The sequence below is a fragment of the Petaurus breviceps genome, unplaced genomic scaffold (genome assembly GCF_028583685.1).
Source record: "Petaurus breviceps papuanus isolate PSGF00001 unplaced genomic scaffold, PetGlider_PUasm1.0 66, whole genome shotgun sequence".
Classification (NCBI taxonomy): domain Eukaryota; kingdom Metazoa; phylum Chordata; class Mammalia; order Diprotodontia; family Petauridae; genus Petaurus; species Petaurus breviceps.
Window position 1 is genome coordinate 2,534,585 of NW_027186442.1, and position 21,604 is coordinate 2,556,188.

Consider the following 21,604-nt stretch of genomic DNA (forward strand, 5'->3'; position numbering starts at 1 on the left):
TTATAGCAACACTATTGTGATAGCAAAGAATTGAAGACAGGTAAACAGATACATATCAACTGGGCAAAGGATAAACAAATTATAGTACATGAATGTAATAGAGTATACGTATGTTTTACGACATGACAAGCAGGATGAAAACAGAGAATCATAGAAAGACTTACATCAATTAATGAAAAGTAAAGTAAGAATAGCCAAGAATACTACATATATCATGAGTATAGGAATTAACATGGAGAGAACAACCACAAGATATTAACAAATGAATGTTGTAAAACGATAAAGAGAAAGGTTGGTACCAAAGAGAGAGAGATGAAAGTTTTTTTGCACAGTTAGATGATTAGGGTGGAGAATTCACAGGTTGGGGGCATTATCAATAATGTTAGGTTAATTGCAAGGTATTGATTGCTTTTTCTGTTTTTTTCTTCCACATACATACACATGCATATATACACACACATAAATATATATATATATATATATGTATTCATACACACATATATGTGTATGTATATATTGTGCATACATATCTTTATGTAATCTGTTGTAACATTAATCTTTTTTTTTTGCTGTTTCAGCAGCTTTTTTATTCTTTCTTTTTTTTAATCAAATGCTTTGTTAACTTCTAGCTTACATCATTTATTTCTGCAAGATTTTGTCTTACAAATTTTCTCCCCATTTTTCCCCCTACCCACCACCCCAAAATAGCGATCTCACTGGATATCCCCTTCTCCAATCTGATCTTTCCCATATCTTGTCCCATACCCCCTCCAACTTTACAGTAGGGCACGGTGGATCTCTATACCCCAGTGTCTGTAAATCTTATTTCCCAGTTGCATGTAAAATAATATTGTTGTAAGGTTGTTGTATTATGATTTTTGTAAGACGGTTTTTCAAATTAGCCTTCATATTAACAACAGACACAACAAAAACAAAATCTATTTGACTTGATGTAATGACAAGCAAAATTGTACCTATCTCCTTGTTTAAGTTTTTAACTCTTTGTTTCAGCTTTTCAAGACTCTTTGAGACTCACATGTGATTATATCAACTTTTGTTAGAAATAGAACCTCTGAAGCCCACAGTGGGAAGTACTTGCCAAAAACCAGAACAGGAAAGAGCTGATGATATAAAAGCTTGAGACCACACCTGGGACTGAGAAGAAATGGAAAGAATAATGGCTGTGGTGCCAGCAATTTGTCTGTCTCTGGTGATGTTACTTTGCCAGACCTCTCTGCTGATAGAGATTATTGCTGTTGTTACAGAAGCCACGGAACCTTACTGCTGGTCCAGAAGCCCTGAAAGAGGACTTTCTTACTCTCTGTTTATAGAAGTCCTGAAGGAGGGCTTTGCTGATGTTTTGAGAAGTCCTGGGACTTTAGTGATGATTTGTGTTGATTTCTCAGGCAGATACCCTGTCTGCTGGTGTGTGCTGATTTCATAGTCAGAAAATGAATTGATGATAGTGTTGGTAATGTGTCTAAACATTGTTGTAACTCTGCTAAACCTGATGTGTGGAGTTGATCCAGGGGCTGAACCAGGAGCTGGACCAGGAGCTACACCAGGAGCTGGGAACTGCCTACCTGTGAATTCAGGTGAAGGTTGGGTGAATTCAGACAAGAGCTGGGAGCATGGAAGAGGAACCATGGAGTTTGGGAGTCAGCCTGGAGTCAAGATGAAAGAACCTTTCCTTGGGTATTTAGTACTGATGGGCAAGATAACGATTTACTGTGACCTAAGGGTGTGAAACCTTTTTACTTTGTAGCTCTTAAGGATGATTGCTCCTTAAATTTGAGTGAATTAAAGATGGTTGGAAGTCAGTCTCCAATCAAGATGAAAGAAAACTTTAGATGGGTACTTTATAGTGATTAATTCAGATTGTGATTTTTCTTGTGAATGTTGAACTTTGGTTTTTGTGAATGTTTTGCTTTAGTTTATTGATGAAAAATTAGAGAGTTCGCTTTACTATATGATGAGAACATTAAAGCTATCCACAGTCCTCAGGAGAGCTGCTCATGCTTGGCTTTACACTTGATCATTTCAAAGTTGTTTTGTTTTAATGGTTTCAAAGTATGAAGTCACTATAAGTCTTCTGCCTCTCTTATATGTCCTTAAGTACTATGGAATCATGAAAAAATTATATCTATGCCTGAAATTATTTCTTTTCCCAGAAAATTATAGTGTCCATGTTATACATACATACATACATACATATGTATATATATATATGAATATATGTGTGTATACATGTGTGTATAGTGAGGTCTTTAATACTATCCACTGATGCCTTTTTCCATCTCAAATTCATTACTTTATACTTTGTTAAAAAAAATAAAATGTCAAGGTACCTATTAACTTCTTGAATTGTTAGCCTTTCTGCTGTTGGCAATTTTTAGTTCATTCACAGTATGAAAACCTCCTAAATATATTTGATTATACCTATTCTAAAGGACAATCTTTTCATCTCTAAATTTTGCTTCTTCCTTTCATACCCAGGAGAATATAAATCTCCTGTAAAAAGATACATGCATGTATAACAGTCTGTTCCTTCCTGTTTAATGATGACATGGAAATATCTAGAAATATATGCATATTTATGCATGAACATACATATATCTATGGGTATGCACACATGCACATATAAAATACACATATCCATACAATACACATATCCATACACATATGAATATGTGTGTGTATATATGTGTATATATATATATATATACACAAATGAAAAATGAATACATTTACTATGGTGTATCAACCAATAAACAATTTAATGGCACAAGTTTCACTAGATGGTAAGTAGTTATCCCTTTATCAGTGAGACGGCAAATACAATATATATTATATTAAAACCTGAAGCAGACCTAGAGATTATCTGCATTGCATGATACTTGCCTTTCAGGGGTGTTGGAGTTAGAATATTTATTTGCAGGTAATTCCATATAACATAGGATATTTAATCACTACACTCAGCTTCCAGTAATCACTTTTATTTTATTATGCAAGTCAGCATAAGTCAATTCACTTTAATGTACATGAGATGGAAGAAGGATGTTTTTTTTCACTGAAGGCTTTATTAACAATTCTTTATTAATTTTTTTTTCTTAAATCTGTTATTCTTTTTTAAAATTGAGAATGATTGCCATGGCCATGTTTGTTCAACTTAACAAAAATAGTTTATTGACAACACTACCTCTTATTTACACATTTCACCTGAAGTAGATAACTGTTTGATGTTTGAAACCTGTGGCCTTAATCAACCCACAGGAATTGCTTGTATTTGTGTGGATTTTAGAAGCAATTATTCAAAGAGTTTGTACAACTTAGGCAAGGGAAAAATAAAACTTGTCCCCTAAAAATTATTACATATTGGTGATTAACTTGGGAGGGAAAATGTCATTGAGATTTATGTTTCTATTGATTTATTACATATTTAAAATTATTTACAGTGTTGAAACTGAGGTATGAAATCATATAAGCATCTTCTTGTTTTCAGATTTTAGTATGAACCACTAGAGATCTGAAATATACCATCCATATCTCACAGATTTCCAAAATTATACAATTTTAAACTCTTTGAATATTAGAATCATAGATTCTTTGAGTTTTCATATAGGAAGAAATGGTAGAGCTCTTCTAGTCCAGAAGTAGTTTTCTAAACTTTATGGAACATCAACCTCACCTTAAACAAAATAATTATTATAATTTCACCTTCCCCTCTCCCCCCCACAAAAAAATCTATGCAAATAACTTTTGAAAGTCATATTTTATTCACATACATTTTATAATTTGGTATAGTGTTCACAAGATCTCCCAAATATAAAACACAAAATAATAATAAAATACTTTTTTTTTTTTACAAAACCAGTATTATAGCATACTTAGTGAAATGAATGGCATTGAGAAATAAACAGACATGGTACTTTTATGTTCCATGGAAATATTAATTTTTCTAAATGAAATATTTCATTTTTATTAATAATAACTAATATTTACAAAGTGCTTCAAGGTTTATAAAGCACTTGACTCATAAAATCTTATTTCTTTTCCATAAGAATATTATATGATAAATGCTATTTTTATTACTATTTTACGTATAAGGAAATTGAGGATGAGAGTGGCTAAGTGACTTGTTCAGAGACATTTAGGTAAGTTACTGAGGAGGGATTCAAAGCTAGGTCTTCTTGACTCCAAAGCTACCACTTCATCTACTATACCATACTACCCTCAGCTTAGTTGTGAGCTTATGCAAACTAATGATGACAATGCCACATTGAGTGACAAGAATTTCATTCAAACTGACTCACTCCCAATCAATGGCAAAGTATTTATTAAGTACCTTCTATTTTCATCTAGTCAGTGGAGATGCTAAAAACAAAAGTGAGACTACCTAGCTACTCACAGAATATTCATACTACCCAGGGGTATAAGATAATTATAGTTTTATGACTGCAGGGTCCATATGGCTGTCTTGATCTACCTTGCTAGAGCCTTGAAGAAGCGGGACTTACCTGAATGAATTTCAACTTCCAAGTTTCATCCTTACCCAGAGATAGTCTGAAACAACAGCATCAAAAACAAAACACCTTTTTCTGCTTCTTTATTTATTTGTTTATTTATTTATTTATACACTTCATTTTAAGATCTTGATTTCCAGATTCTTTCCTTTCTTCCCTAACCACCCACCCCTACTGGGAAGAAAAGTGATTCAATATAGGTTATACATGTGTAGTTCCACAAAACATTTCCATAGTAGATATATTGTGAAAAAATTACTATATTTCTCTCCATCCTATTCTGCCCCCAACTTAGACTATTTTCTCCTTTGACCTGGTCCCTTTTCAAAAGTGTGTACTTCTGACTCCCCCTCCCCCCAATCTCCCTCTCTTTTATCATCTCCCCTTTTATCTTCTTTCCCCCTACCTGTAGGGTAAGATACCCAATTGAGTGTGTGCTATTCCCTCCTTAAGCCAAATTCAATGAGAGTAAGGTTGACCCATTCCATTTTGCCTTCCTGTTCTTCCCCTCCATTTTAACAGTTTTCTCTTGCCTCTTTTATATGAGCTAATTTACCCTATTCTGTCTTTTCCCTATGTCCTATCATTATATTCCTCTCTCACCTCTTAATTTTATTTTTTAGATATCATGCTTTCCTCTCCAACTGATCCTGTGCCCTCTATTTATATATGTACATACATATAAACACACTCACATATATATTTATATGTACATATACCCTATTTTATAAATATATATATACATACATACATAATTATTCCAATCAACTATTCTCATACTGAGAAAATTATCATGAGTTATAATTATAATTTTGCCATGTAGGAATGTAAATATTAAATTTAATATCAAATTTTATAAGTTCTTTATGGTTTCTTTTCCCTGTTTACCTTCTCATACTTCCCTTGCTAATTGTATTTGAAAGTTAAATTTTCTATTCAACTCTGGTTTTTTCATCAAGAATGCTTGAAAGTCCTCTATTTCATTGAATGACCATATTTTCCCCTGAGACATTATACTCAGTTTTGCTGGGTAGGTGATTCTTGGTTTTAGTCCTAGCTCCTTTGACCTCCAGAATATCATATTCCAAGTACTTTGATGCCTTAATGTAGAAACTGCTAGATTTTTTTTTTGTTATCCTGATGGTGTTTTTATAACACTCAAATTGTTTCTTCCTTGCTGCATATAATTTTTTCTCCTTGACCAGGGAACTCTGGAATTTGGCTATAATATTCCTAGGATTTTTCTTTTGGGGATCTTCTTCAAGAGGTGATTGGTGAATTCTTTCAATTTCTCTTTTAACCACTGGTTCTAAAATATCAGGGATGTTTCTTAAGAATTTCTTGAATGATGATTTCTAGGTTCTTTTTTGGTCATGACTTTCAGGTAGTCAAATAATTTTTAAATGATAACTCCTGGATCTATTTTACAGGTCAGTGTTTTTTTCCAATGAGATATTTCACATTGCCTTCTATTTTTTTCATTTCTTTGGATCTGTTTTACATTATCTTCATCTCTCATGAAGTCATTAGCTTCCATTTGCTCCATTCTAATTTTGAAGGAATTATTCTTTTCAGTGAGTTTTTGAAGTTCCTTTTTCCATGTGGCAAATTCAGGTTTTTAAGGAATTCTGCTCCTCATTGGTTTTTTGGGCCTCTTTTGCCATATGAGTTAGTCTGTTTTTTAAGTTATCATTTTCTTCAGTCAGGTTGTTGACTCTCTTTTCAGGATATTCTTGCATCATTCTCATTTCTCTTCAAAGTTTTTCCTCTACTTCTCTTACATGGTTTTCAAAATCGTTCTTGAGCTCCTCCATGGCCTGTAACAAGCTCATATTTTTCTTGGAAGCTTTTGATGCAGGAGTTTTGACTTCATTGTGTTCCTCCAATTCCATGCTTTGATCCTTTTTTATCCCTCAAAAAGTTGTCATGGTCTGTTTGTGCTTCCTCTGCTTGCTCATGTTGCCACTCAATTACTTTAATTTTGAAGCTCTTTGCTATGGTAGAACTCTGCTTCAAGAATGGAGAAAGCTTTGTTCCAAATTCCCGGGGTTTTCACAAATGTTGTCATAAGTCTGAGTAGGGCACCCTCTCTACAGACACCACATGGCAAACTAGTGTTTCTCACCCCAGAACCACCACCCAAGAAAGTGACCCAGATCCCAGCAGGTCAAAGAAAGAGTGATTACCCTTTGAGTGGTCTTTTTATTCCCCTGTGATCTGTAGAACAGGAGCTCCTGAGGCAGCCATGTAACTGCCATGGCTCTGCCACCTCTCACCCTGGGGACAGGGGCCAAAGTCTGCCCTTCCTTTCCAACAGTGTTCCCCACTGACTTTTTTTTTCCCTTTCTTTTTGGCATTATGAATTGAAAAGTCTGGAAACTATCACAGCTGCTTGTGATTCTCTCTCCTAAAGTCTTCTGTGGCCACTGCTGCCCTGGGGCCAGAACCACATAGCTCAGGTGGGACTGTGATCAGCTCCCAGAGCACTGAGATGAACCTTTCCTGTCAGCCTGCCAGGATGCCTTCAGTGGGATATTTATTTCTCTCTGTCACTTTGTGGGTTCTGTACCTCTAAAATGTGTTTAAAGTAATATTTTACAGGTATTTGAGATGGTTGTGGTGGGAGGTAATGGAATTTTCCTGCTTCTACTTGCCATCTTGGCTCCATTCTTAATGACATACTTTTGTCCCAATGATCCTAAGGATACCAGGAAAAGTGGGCAAGATCTAAAGGTCTTTGATCTGTGAACAGCATAGAAGGGTGTTTATTTGCATGTGGCTTAGATGGCCCCTACCTGTACAGGTCAGGATGCAGGATGCAAGATATTGGGCTACAGTCAAATGCAATAGCCTAAAAGGTGCTCTTGAACATCTCTAGAGGTCAAGAAGTGATTGGGAGACTTTCTTGAGCTGAAGCTGATGGCCCATATATTTCAATGATTGCTACTGATCTTCAAAGGTTCTACCCACGTGCAAACTGTCACATAGTTGCAATTTAATTCTGAAAATGGCAGGAGTCTTATATTTTTTCTCATTTTCATATACCATATCAAATCATCTCTATGCTAAATTTACTAACACTTGGAACACATTGGTTTTGTTAATGTAACTTTTTTTATCTTTGTTTTCATTTTTTTAAAAGGGGGTGTATCTATGTGAGAGTTGTAGGATAATTTTTGCCATTGTTTTAGGGAAGGACTTTACAATTTTTAATGCTTTGGCCTACTCTGAATCTTGTCCAGAGCATGAAACTCTAAGTTTCTGATAAAGATTAATCAGAGTCTACAGTCAATTTAAGGACAAAAAAAGGTCCCCATTGTGTCTCTTAACATGCCAGTTATACATCTTTCAAATGTGGATTTTATAATATACTGCCTTTCTATAGGAAATAATCCAGTAAGGCTTTCTTAGACTTTTTGATATAAAACAAGTGCTGCCGTTGAGTAATAATGAGAAGAGTCAGGCAAAAGACCACAGGAAAATATAATTGTAATATGATAATTTCTGAATTTAATGAAAAGTTAAGTCTAAATACTTCCCATGTAGAATCCCTGTCAGTCTGTGGTCAGGAAAAAAGCACAGGTAAAACGGATATCTGAGTAATTTTATTTCTTCCATTTTCCCATTTGGTTACAAAAAAAGGAAAAAAAAATTGAAAAAAAGCAACAATAAAAAAAACCCCTACAACTGGCAAATATGTCCGTAAGTGTGAACTGTGAAATATTAAATATTACCTTTATGCCCTGGGTTCTGTAGCAGTCCTTTAAGACACACACAAAGTATCAACATCATCCTGTCATGTTTTCAAACTACCAGGTAGTTTATTTTAGATAGGGAGTCAGTAACTCCACCTCTAGAAGGAATTACATTTGAGGAGCATTTATACCAAGTTTGATGTTTGAAATGTTCTCATTTAATAATCTAAATGAAATTATTTTTTAAATATCGCTAACATTGATATTGCAGGTAAAAAAAACTTTGTCAGTTCTTCTGTAAAGAAACATAAATTAAGTATTTACTATTTGATGGAAACAATGCTAGTTACTGAAATATAAATGTAAAGAATGGCACAATCTTTAATCATGAAGATCTTACAATCCAACAGGAGAGACAGCAAACAAAACTGTTAATAAATGTAGAATAAACATAAAATAAATAAAAAATAAATACAAAGACATTAAATCGCGGGTCATTTAGCAGTGATTGCAATAGCATTTAGGGGTCAAGGAAAACTTCATTTTGAAAAGAGTGCTTTGAGGGAGGGAAGCCAAGGTTTTGGAGTAAAAGCAGGGACTTGCTTGAGCTCTCCCCCAAACTCCCCCAAATATCTGAAAAAATGACTCTAAACAAATTGTAGAGCTACAGAACCCACAAAATGACAAAGGGGAACAAATCTATAGCTAAAGTCAACCTGTAAGCTTGACAGGAAGGGTATATAGCACCAGGGTGGGAGCAGAGCATAGCCCAACTTGGGCCATGCCAGCACAGACAGTTCTGGAAAATGCCAAAGGAGAAAGAATCACTTGCAGCTGCAGCAGTTTCCAGAGTTTTGGGCCCACAAACACGAAAGACAACATAGAAGGCCAGTGGGAAAAGTCTGGGGGACCTGGGTGAAAGAGGAACATGTTCTAGCCACAGCCCCAAACCAATGGTAGTGGTGGCAGAGTGTAATGTAATGCCATGTAATGTAGTGTAAGGAAAGGCAACTTCCCAAGGTTCAAAATACCAGCATAAGTGCTCTCCATTTTATTCAGTGACAAATTAAGAACAGAGAAGGTCAAAACATGATATCATTCAAAATACAGCATTTACTAACTGTGATTAAATAATCTCCAAGTACTACCCCATCCCAGGACCTTCCATTCATTCAATCAATTACAAAGTCTCGTTCTAAATACTACCCCACCCCTAGGCTGTACCTTCATTTTTTAGTCCACCACAAAGCCCCTCTTCTCAAATGGAGATTAGTTTCCAATCTAAGTAAAGTACATTCATTTGTTCAACCATAGAACACAAAAAAGTCAAAAGTTCCCCACCCCTGGATAACAATTGAATCTACCCCAGAGTTACAACAAGTTTAAGCACAGCACTTAATACCCAAATGAAGGTCTTTTCTTCATCTTGAGGGGAGGCAAGTTCTCAGCAATCTTAGTTCCTGGGGAGACAAGGCTTAGCAAGGCCAAAAGATACATTGCCGGTCTCTTCATTAATTCATCCTCTGTCTGCAGAACAGTCCTAGAACCCCTGAAAACATTAGCAAAACTCTCTCCCAGGATTTCTGTAAACATACAACAAGAAAATCCTTCTTCAGGGCTTCTGAACCAACAGAAAGGTTCCCAGATCCCTGCAACAATAGCCCTGTCCTTCACCAGTGGATAGTATTCACTCTCTGTCTGCAGGACATTCTCAATAGCTCTGAACCAACAGAAAGGTTCCCAGACCCCTGCAACAACAGCACTGTCCTTCACCAGTGGACAGTATTCACTCTCTGTCTGCAGGACAGTCTCAGGAGCTCTTAGCCAACAGCCAGGTTCCAGGACTTCTTCAACAGGACTGTCTTTCACCAGTGGACAAATCTGGCAAAACAACATCAAAACAGACAGACTAAGTACCAGCAAAACAGCCATGTCTCCTCAGTCCTTGGCAGATCCGGGGGCAGGTCTCAAAAGTCCAGGGCGATTCAAAGTGTCCCGCAGCAATCCTCTCAGTCTCTCTCTGCCTCCACAAGGGTACTGCTTCCAAAAAGTTCTTCTGCCTCTCTCTTGTCTCTCCAAATCTACGTCACCAGCTCCTCCCAGTTCAGGACTCTCTTTTCACATCAACAAGTCCATCCCACAGGTGGGATTAACAAGCTCTGGGTTTTAACACAATCAATTTGAAAACCAAGCCAATACAGGGGGACCTTTATATTCCATTACTATCACACAGAGGCAGCAGGAGCAGCAGTAGTGGCTGCAAACAGAGCTCCTGGCCCACAGATGGTGGGGAAATTAAGCAGCTGATCAGATGGGAATTTCAGGGATATCTTTGCTGCACTGAGGCAGAATTCTCTTGCTTTGCCCTGCTTGGATTTTTGTCATAGTCCTGGTGATGGTCCTAGGGTGAGGAAGAGCACTAGTGAGGTAGAAATTGTAGCTGTGGTGAAGAGGTAATCCTCCTCACAGTTTCAAGGCATAAAAGAGTCCTTGTGGTGATTGACAAACCATATCACAGGCCAGGAAAAGAGTAAGTACCTCTCCTTTGATCATACCACCTTAGAAGAACTGAAAATTTATGGGCCCCAAAAAGTAGCTCTGAAAACAGCTGCACAAAACACTTAAAGTTTGGTACAGGACACCATACATTCTGGAAGCAGAGATCTACCTTAATAAAGAATTTAAAAGTTAAGCAATTGACTGGGAAAATGAGTAAACAGCATTAGAAATACCTTAGACTAAAGAATCTTACTTTGGTGACAAAGAAGATCAAAATATACAACTAGAAGACAACAAAGTCGAGTTCCTACATCAAAAGTCTCCAAGAAAAAGATGAATTGGTCTCATGTCATGGAAGAGTTCAAAAAGGATTTTGAAAATCAAGTAAGACAAGTACAGGAAAAATTAGTTAGAGAAATGAGAGAGATTGAAGAAAAGCATGAAAAATGAATCAACAGCTTGCTAAAGAGATCCCCAAAATGCTAAAGAAAATAACACTTTAAAAATGTACTAAGTCAAATGACAAAAGAGGGCCAAAAAGACAATGAGGAGAATAATGCCTTAAAAAGAACAATTGATCAACACATACCCTCAATTAAGAAACTCCACTGGTGAAGGTGGCGGAGTAGAAGCACAAACTTGGTGTGAGCTCCCACTCCGATCACTTCCACTACATGTAAAAAAATGATTCTAAACAAACTTTAGAGTTACAGAACCCACAAAGAAGAAAAGAGAAACGAATCTCCCTCTGAAGGCAGCCCGGCAGGAGAACAGAAAGGTTCTATCTCACTGACCTGGGAACCAAGAACAATCCAGCGTGAGCCATGGTTCTGGCCCTAGAGTGGCACGGACTAACAGAGGTCAGAGTAGACTTGAAGAGTGAATCATCAGTAGCCGTGGTTGCATCCAGGATTTTCAACCCATAAATGCCAAAGAAAAAGAAAAAGTCAGTGTGGAACTCTATTGGAACAGTGAGTGGGGGAGGACAGAAGAGCATGGTCCAGCCCCTGCCCCCAAGGTGAGAAGTGGTGGAGGCATGGAGGCTGTGCAGCCACCTCTACTTAGTTGCTTCCAGAGCTCCTGCCCTGCAGATTGAAGGGGAACCAAGCAACTATTCAGAGGGTAATCTTTTTTGCTTTAATCTGTTTGGACCTAGATAGTGGTCTTTGGAGGTGGTCCTAGGGTGTGTGGCCAGTGAGCCAGAGCTTGTAGGGGCTGACTATTGGGCACCCTCCTAATAGCTCTGGCAGCTGCAAAAACCCCAGCAATTTGGGACGAATCTCTTTCCATTCTGGAAGCAGAGTTCTACTGTGGAAAAGAGTTCAAAAGTCAAGTAATTGACTGGCAATATGAGCAAGCAGAGGAAGCACAAACATACAATAGAATCATCTTTTGGGAACAAAAAAGATCAAGGCATGGAGTGGAAGGAAGACAATGAAATCAGAAATCCTGCATCAAAATCCTCCAAGAAAAATCTGAACTCATTACAGGCCATGGAGGAACTCAAGGAGGATTTTGAAAATCATGTAAGAGAAGTGGAGGAAAAATTAGGAAGAAAAATGAGAATGATGCAAGAAAATCATGAAAAGCAAGTCAAAAACCTGCTAAAGGAGACCCAAAATTACACTGAAGAAAATAACACCTTAAAACGTAGACTAACTCAAATGACAAATGAAGCCCAAAAAGCCAGTGAGGAGAAGAATGCCTTAAAAAGTCAAATTTGCCAGATGGAAAAGGAATTTCAAAAACTCACTGAAGAGAATAACTCCTACAAAACTACTTCAGAGAGTGCAATTCTGATGTACTGACCAAATTGTTCTAATGTAAAATGTAAACTTGCCAAAAAGACTTTCTTATGGAGAACTCACACAGGACAAGTGTTCACATAGTAGTTAGAAGCAATACAAAGATACTCTCAAAGTCTCTCTTAGGAGCTTTGGAATTGATCATGTGACATAGGAGACACTGGCACAGGACCACTCAGCATGACATGCCAACTTCAGAGAAGTTATTTTCTGTGAGCAAAGCAGTATTGAAAGAGCTAAAAATTATGCAAGATGTGAAAATTTAGGGAATCCACCCCAAATGCTCACACAGACTATTGGTGGCCAACCTGTGGTAGAACATTCTGATATCATTGTTATGATCAGTCACATCTGGACACACTGAAACTTGAATCTAATATAGTGATGTTATTTTGGTCCTTTTTGAGAATGAAGGACAACAACCAATATGTGTGTATGCATATATGTATTTATGCATATGCATATGTGTATGCCTATCTGTCTGTATTAAATCTACCAGGATAGAGAATATTTCCAGATTTCTGAATAAACTCCATGAACAACAGGATGTAAACAATTAATCAATAAACTTTACAATTATAAAAACCCATTTTGTATATAACAAAATCTTTCAAATTCTCTTCTCTTGGCCAGTCCTGAAAGGTAATCCACCCTCCTCTCACTCTGGAGGTGTCATATAATGTCAGGTTTGAAAGGTACCTGTAACGCTATCTGACACAATCCATTATGCAACAACAATAACCTTATCCAGTAAGTATCTTTTTGGCTTCTATTTGTAGACTTCAAATGATAAGAATCTTACTCCTTCTAGAGGTGGCTCATTCTACTATGAAGATCATTATCTAGTTCCCTAGTTTCTTAATTTCTGTTCTTTTCTTCTGTTTCTGCCCTATGGGCCAACCAGAATAAGTCCAATCCCTTTTCTATATGACAACCCTTCAAATAGAAGGGCTGAAGACAGCTATTACATTGCATCTAAATTTTCTCTTCTTTAGGGTAAACATCTATAGTTCCTTCAAATTATAATAACCATAATAACTGACATTTATATAGTGCTCTAAGTTTTTAAAAGTGCTTTACATGCATTATCTTATATGGCATGTTCTCAAGGACCTTCATCATCTAGTGACTTTCTTCTGGATATTCTCCAAATTAACAATGCCTTTTCTAAACCATGGTGCTCATAACTGAAAAAAAGTACTCATGACATGTTCTGACCACAGAGAATAGAACTATCACTTCCATTATCTTGGACACTATCCCTCATTTTATTCAGACTATGGTCACTTTAGATTTTTCACATTCCATACTATGCTGTTAATTCATATTCAAAGTTGCTGCCATATTAGTTCCTCAAGGTCCAAGGGAAAACTGAGAGATTTGTGGGGTTCTTTTATACACTGCTGTTGCCTTAAGGCCCCACTGATGAGGTATGGGCTCTGGGAGCCACCTTGAGCCCTCCTTGAGTCCAGCTACAGGCTCTGAGAACCTCCCTAGGATTCTTGATTAAATCATCACATTTGATGAGGCATTTGCATGAGTCAATAAACCTTACATTGTGGCTGGGCCCAGACCTCTAGTCTAGTTACTAACTTCTAACTCTACCTAGTTACTAGCCTAGCCCTCCATTGTTCATTGACTTCCCACCTTTGATCACTCATTGATCTCCTTAACTCCTCCTGAAGACCCTGCCCAAACTCCTCCCCTAGACCACCCCTATATTCCTCCCACAATCTTCTGTATATAGGTCCCCATACTGTATTCATGTGTGTGAGAGCACCATCGGAGAGTACCACAGAAAGGTGAGAATGCCATTTGTTTGAGGGGGCAATGATAACGTATGGGCTCTGGGAGCCCCCTATAGTTCTCCTTGAGTTCAAGGGAGGTTTCCAGAGCCTGTACCTCAAGGAGTCAAGGAGATCTCAAGGGGGCTCCCACCTAATGTATTACTCATCAGTGTTAGAGCCTGAGTTCCACTTTAATACCTAACAACAAATATCTTACAAATGGTTAATTTTTTTTTTGAAGACATAGTGAGACAACCTACAAACATTTATGCCAAAATCTTAAGGATATACTTTGGTCTATACCACTCCTTCTATGGGGAGATTAAACTCAACTTAGCTCAGTTTCTACATAAATTGTTTCCCTGGAAATTCATATTCAAAGAACTTTTTTCAGCTATCTCTGGACCAGAGTTCCAAAGGATACTTCTGATTGGCACTCCTAGTTCAGCATATTGATACCACACTGGCTGGAAACCTCAATGCTGAAATTCCAGGACACTGAAGAGCCCTGCAATTTTGGAAATCTTAAGGTCATAGGCTTCACTCCCTTCACTTGCAATATTTAGCAAAGTAGTCACTGAGGTCCCCCAAGATTTCTGAGGGAAAAAGGAAGTGGCTAAATTGAACAGAACTTTTTGAATACCTCTACAGCCAATCAAAGACCCTCATCTTCACCATATCATTAGAAAGCTCAAACCGGTTCATGAAGGTCCACCCATGCTGTTATTCCACAGAATATTCAGTCTTTCCAAAGTACTTTCATTCAATGTCACCACAACTCTCCCAGAATAAGGAAACATAATCACCAACATTCCCATGTCAAGATCCACCATTATAAGCACTTTGCATATACAACAAATGCGAGATTCCACCTCAGAATCCTAGGAGCTTCATACTTTTATTGAATTCTATTGCCATATCTATTTTCTTGTGTAATCAGCTATTTCTGAACCTCCAGCTTCAGGACTAATCTCCTGCTGTAGACACAGGAAGCCGTATGAAAAAACTAGAGACTAGAGGTGATAGTGGTTTTAGGACCTTTCACCTGGAAGGTCCTCAAGAAATAGACAATGGCATTAATTCCCGGTTCCCCCCTCCCCCATGCATTCATCTACCATGAGTTAGCTCTGTCCCCTGATCCAGGCTTAATTTATCAGAGATCATACCAGCTTCAGCCACCTTCTTCTGGGGATTATGATGACTTGATGAACTATCTCTTTTCTGCCAACCTCTTCTCATCTTTATCTACTTATTTAGTCTCCTACCAATAAGTCATGGTCCTGACATACCTTTTCCTCTGGTGTGGCACCAATTGATCCCAACTGTGCTGGTTCCAGGTGATGGGGTTTAGGCTCTGGGAACCCCCTACAACTTTCCCACTTGATGAGGCATTTGCCTGAGGTCATAAGCCTTTGATAATAGCTAAGCCCAATTCTCTGTTTCTCTTTACCTAGCTTGGCACTCCATTGTCCAGCCACTCCTCACCCTTGATCCTTTCAAAATGTCTCTACCCAAATATATCTATAACCAAAATATTTTACCCTTAAACTAACCTAGCCCTCCATTGTCTGTCATATCCAAGTAGCCTTCAGCTACTTCCCACCGTTAATCCTCTTCCTGGAGTCTGACCTCAGTCCTAGCCAACATCCTCCTTAGATATCTCCTCAATACCCTCCCCAACTCCTTCTCTAGACCACCTCTAGATCCCTTCCATATTCTTTCTGTATATAAGATCCATATTGCCTCCATGATGAGACTGAGATTAAATCTAGTGCAGACTCAGTCTGTCAGGTTGTTCTGACTTGCTTGTCAACACAAGTGTCACAAATACTTAGGATCCATAAGAGTCTACTCATTATGATGAATCTTTAAAAAGAAATTTGTTTTACTTTGACTGAGAGAAGACTTGAGTCAAATTCGTTCTGCCAGACCTAGCATGTTTGTATTTCAGGGTCTTAAGGCACTTAGGACCTAGGCCTAAGCCCCCAAACCTCAACACAGGCACACTTAGCAGGCCCCTAACGTGATCATAAATTTTATAGTTTTCTGGAATATTCAGATAAAAGCCTGCACTAGATAGAGAAATTTATTTATTTTTCCTTTGTTAATTTTTTTTAACCCTTGTTTGATCTGGCACTTTTTCATCTTTACTAATACATTTTTCAAGCAATCTGGGATTTTCTGGAGACTTTCACATTGCTATCTTTTGCTACTATTAACCAAAGTGATCTAAATACCATTTTACAACAGTGTAATAAGCTGGTATACACTCATTCTAGTCTAACCTTATCTGCTTCCTTTGTCATTACTATTGTTTTTCATATTTATAATAATTACATATGAAATTTTCAACATTTTTTAAAAATTTTGAGTTCTGAATTATCTCCTTCCTTCTCTTTCCTCCTCCTTCACTGAAAAAGCAAATCAGTTAATACAAATTATACATGTGTAGTCATTGAAAATGTATTTCCTTGTTGGTCATGTTAAGAAAGGAAATATAGACCAAAAATGGAAAATGAATAAAGTTTAAAAATATGCTTCAATTCACATTCAGACTCTAGTTTGTCTCCCTCCCCCACCCCCTTAGGTGGATAGCATTTTTCATCTAAGTCCTTTGGAAGTGTATTGTTTTGTTGTATTCTATTGCTGATAATAACGAAATCATTCACAAATGATCATCATATAATATTGATATTACTATGTACAATTTTCTACTGGTCCTGCTCTCTTCACTTTTCATCACTTCATGTAAATCTCTCCGTGCTTTTCTTAGAGCATCTTGCTCATTATTTCCTAAGGACAATAGTATTCTATAACAATCATATACCACAATTTGTTCAGCCATTCCCCAATTGACAGGCATTCCCTCAATTTCCAATTTTTTGCCATCGCAGAAGAGCTACTATAAGTATTTTTGTACATGTATGTCCTTTTCCTTTTATAAAAAATCTCTATGGGATATAGACCTATTAGTGCTAATGCTGGGTCAAAAGATATATAGAGTTTTATACTCTATATATTGTCCTCCAGAATGGCTGTATTAGCTCACAAATCCACTAATTGTGTATCAGTGTCCCAATTTTCTCACATCTCTTCCAACAATTATTTTCCTTTTTCTATCATAATAGCCAATCTGATAGATGAAAAGTATTGTTTTTAATTTGAATTTCTCTGATCAATAGTGATTTAGAACATTTTTATTTTTTTCTTTTTTTGGAGGGAGAAGGTAGGGCAATTGGGTGACTTTAATTTATTTAATTTTAATTTAATTTTAATTTAAGTGACTTGCCCAAGGTCACAAGGTTACGTGTGTGTGTGTGTGTGTGTGTGTGTGTGTGTGTGTATGTTAAGTGTCTGAGGCCAGATTTGAACTCAGGTCCTCCTGACTTCAGGGCCAGTGCTCTATTCACTGTGCCACCTAGCCACCCCTGAGCATTTTTCATATGACTATAAATAGCTTTGATATTTTCCTCTGAAAACTGCATGTTCATAGCCTTTGATCATATATTGAGGAAGGACAAGTATTCTTATAAACTTGACTCAGTTCTTTATATATTTGAGAAATGAGGTATTGATCTTTTTTCTATACTACTCTCTCTCAGGCATTCATAAGAACTATATAGTGTGTGTGTGTGTGTCTGTTTCTTTGTTTTCCTGCACTGAATAGAACTTTTAACAGAGGAATCATATGTTTGCTGTGGCACCTCACAACCAGTAAAATTTGTCTTTGCAAGTTGGTTTGCTACGCCCATATTGATCAGATGATCTTTAAGCCTTGTGCAAGCAAAGAAATGGCCCCCATAGGTATTTCATTAGATATCTGCCATCTTTGCTGTGATTTAAAAAATATATATATCTTATCTAAGCAGAATTCATATATTGTTTATTGAGTACTTTAACAGACTTCAAACTCATGTTTAATATTCCCTAAATCAATTATATATTTAATTTCATCTTGATTCACATGTTTATTTTTTTTTCCCCACCTTTGTTCAAGTTAGGAGATCTAGCATTTGCTTCATTTACAGGTGATCTATCTCTCTCATCCTTAGAGGAACTACCTTTGGTTCTTTTCATTGGTAAATTACCCCTTCATAATTCATTAACTGCATTCAACCTGTGCTCAACTTTCCTTTTATTATGAAATATATATATTTTTTTATTTTATACCTTCTTCCCAGAAGGGTTTATGGAAATCCATATCCAGTTATTTTCCGCTATTGTCAATATGTGTGGTATTTTTGAATGATCTAACAGGTGGGATAATTCTGAGTACTGACATAGTGAGCCCTCTAAGCCTCTAAACCTTCTTGCTATGAATTGCCTTAAAATTTCTAAATTATTTAACTTTAAAAAAATGTTTGTGCTATATTCTTACTTTTCTTAAAGCTAGCTAGCACAGTGGATGAAGTATCTGGCCTTGAGTCAGGAAGTCCTGAGTTCAAATCAGACTTCAAACACTTGTTAGCTATGTGACTTTGGGCAAGTTGCTTAACCCCATTTGCCTGTTTAATCACTTATAAAATGAACTAGAGAAGAAAATGGCAAGCCATTCCAAAATCTTTGCCAAGAAAACCCAAAATGGGCTCATGAAGAGGTGGTCATGAATAAAACAATTGAATTCATTTTTCTTCCTTAGGCTCATTCCCAAAATAAGGAAATCCCTTTGAATTTTCAGTTAAAAATATTTATTAAATATATTAATATCTATCCTTGCAATTCTGATAAGAGGAAGTGTATATTTAGAAAAATTTCTAGCCTAATATAATATAACATAAAATATAATAGGATAGGATAAGATGTGATGCATATAATATGATATATGATATTATATAATGTAATGTAACATAATATAATGTAATATAACATAATGCAATGTATAAAGTATTGAAGAATAAATTAAAGGTTATATGAAATTAATATACATTAACAAAACAAGAAAATGGGAAAGTTTATGTCATTCATCTTCAGAAGTAGTGTCAGACAGTTTAAATTAATGATTCTGTGAGAGCATAGTTATAGGGAAAATTATTCTTTAAGCTCAAAAATCCTAGACAAGTCCCTAGATGGCCTAGATTTATGGGTTTAAACAATTTCACTTATGCCCCACCCTGCTACTTGACTCTTTATCACATGCATTCTCACTATTCCAGGTTCTAGTCTATTTCAGAGGTATGTATATAAAGAGATGATATATGACAGATGATGGATGATAGATAAATAATAGATAAACGGGTAGACAGGTAGATACATAGAGAAAATATAGGTAGAGATATAGATGTAGATATATAGATAACATAGATGTAGAGGTATACATAAAAACATGAATCTGAAAAGTTTTAATTGTATAGAATTAAATTTAAATTGATGCATATATAATTTAATAACAGTGTAATCAATAATAATATAGCTATAAATAATTAATATTTACAGTATTTTATATAAGAATTATCTTAGCCAGAACAACCTTTTCCCATCTCAGTAACTGAAGATAACATTTTTTTGCATCCAGAAACTTTGCTGCAATATTCAACTTTCTCACAATATCAAACAAATTCCTTTTCAAAGACAAAGGAAGCTATCTAATAAATGCAATGATCAACTATGATTTCAGAAGATTAATGATACATGAAACATGCTACTCTTTTCCTGATAAAGAGGTGATAGACTAAAGAAAAAGTAAAATTTATATATTTGGACACAGCAAATGTATAAATTTGTTTTGCTTGATTGTGTTTATTCGTGTGTGTGTGTGTGTGTGTATGTATGCTTTTCAATGGTGAGAGGGCTAGAGAAGGAATTTTATTTATTTATGTTTGCTTTTCAGGATTCACTTCTATAAGATGTTGAGTTCTAAATTTCTTCATCTCTCTCCTCCCCTCCCCCTTCTCCAAAACAGTATACAATCTGATATAGGCTATATGTACAATCATGTAAAACATATCCACATTAGTCATGCTGTAAAGAACCATTAGAACCAAAGGGAAAAACAATGAGAAAGAAGAAATGAGAGACAGACACAGAGAGACAGAAGAAAGAGAGAGAAAATAGTATGCTTCAATCTGCATTCAGATTCCACAGTTCTTTCTCTGGATATCTATATCATTTTAAATCATGAGTGTTTTGGAAATATCTTAGATCCTTTCATTACTGAGAAAAGTTAAGTCTTTCAATGTTGGTCACTACATAATGTTGTTGTTACTGTGTACAGTGTTCGCCTGGTTCTGCTCATTTCTCTCAGCATCAATCCATGTAAGTCTTTTCTGCTTCTTCTGAAGTTCACCTGATCATCATTTTTTATGGAAGATTAGTACTCCATTACATTAACCTACCGCAGATCATCCAGCCATTTCCCAGTTGATGGGCATCTCCTTCAATTTGTAATTCTTGGTCACCACAAAAAAGCAGCTATAAATATTTTTGTATATGTGGGTCCTTTTCCTATCTTTATGATCTCTTTGAAATATAGATCTAGAAGTAGCATTGCTAGATCATAGGGTTGTGTTGTTGCTGTGTTTGTCCTTCAATTTTGAAGAGCACCATGGCATCAGGGAAATGATGACATGACTTGCAGTTGACTTTAATTTGTGTGAGCGAGGGCTGTGCAAGCTCACCAGCTTCACTTTATCCTCCAAAATCATCTGAATCCAGTAGGCAAAACTTGGTTGCCCTTTGGGCAAAGTACCAAATTCCTCTCCAGAGTGGTTGGATCAGTTCACAACTCTAACAGCAATGCATTAGTGTTCCAATTTCCCTGCATCTTCTCCAACATTTGTCATTTTCCTTTTCTGGCACACTAGTCAATCTGATAGGTATGAAGTTTTACCTCAGAGTTGTTTTGATTTGCATTTTTTTCTAATTAATAGAGATTTAGAGCATTTTATATGACTATATAGCTTTAATTGTTTCCTCTGAAAACTGCCTGTTCATATCCTTTGACCTTTTATCAATTGTGGAATGATGTGAATTCTAATGAATTTGGCCCATTTAACAAATAAGGTATTTATCAGAGACACTGGCTATAAAAAAAAATCCAACTTTTTGCTTTTCTTTGAATCTTGGTTGCTTGGGTTATTTAAACATTTTATTTCCTCTTCTGTTAATCTAGATAATTTATATTTGGTAATTAATTTTTAAAGAAAGAAGGCCAATATTTTTCAGTTGAGGAAAGACTTGAATTATTATAAATTTGGCCCAGTTGTCTATCTATTTTCAAAATGAGGCTTTTGTTAGAAACACTGACTATAAAGATTGTTTGCCAGGTTTCTGCTTTCCTTCCAATATTAATTGCACTG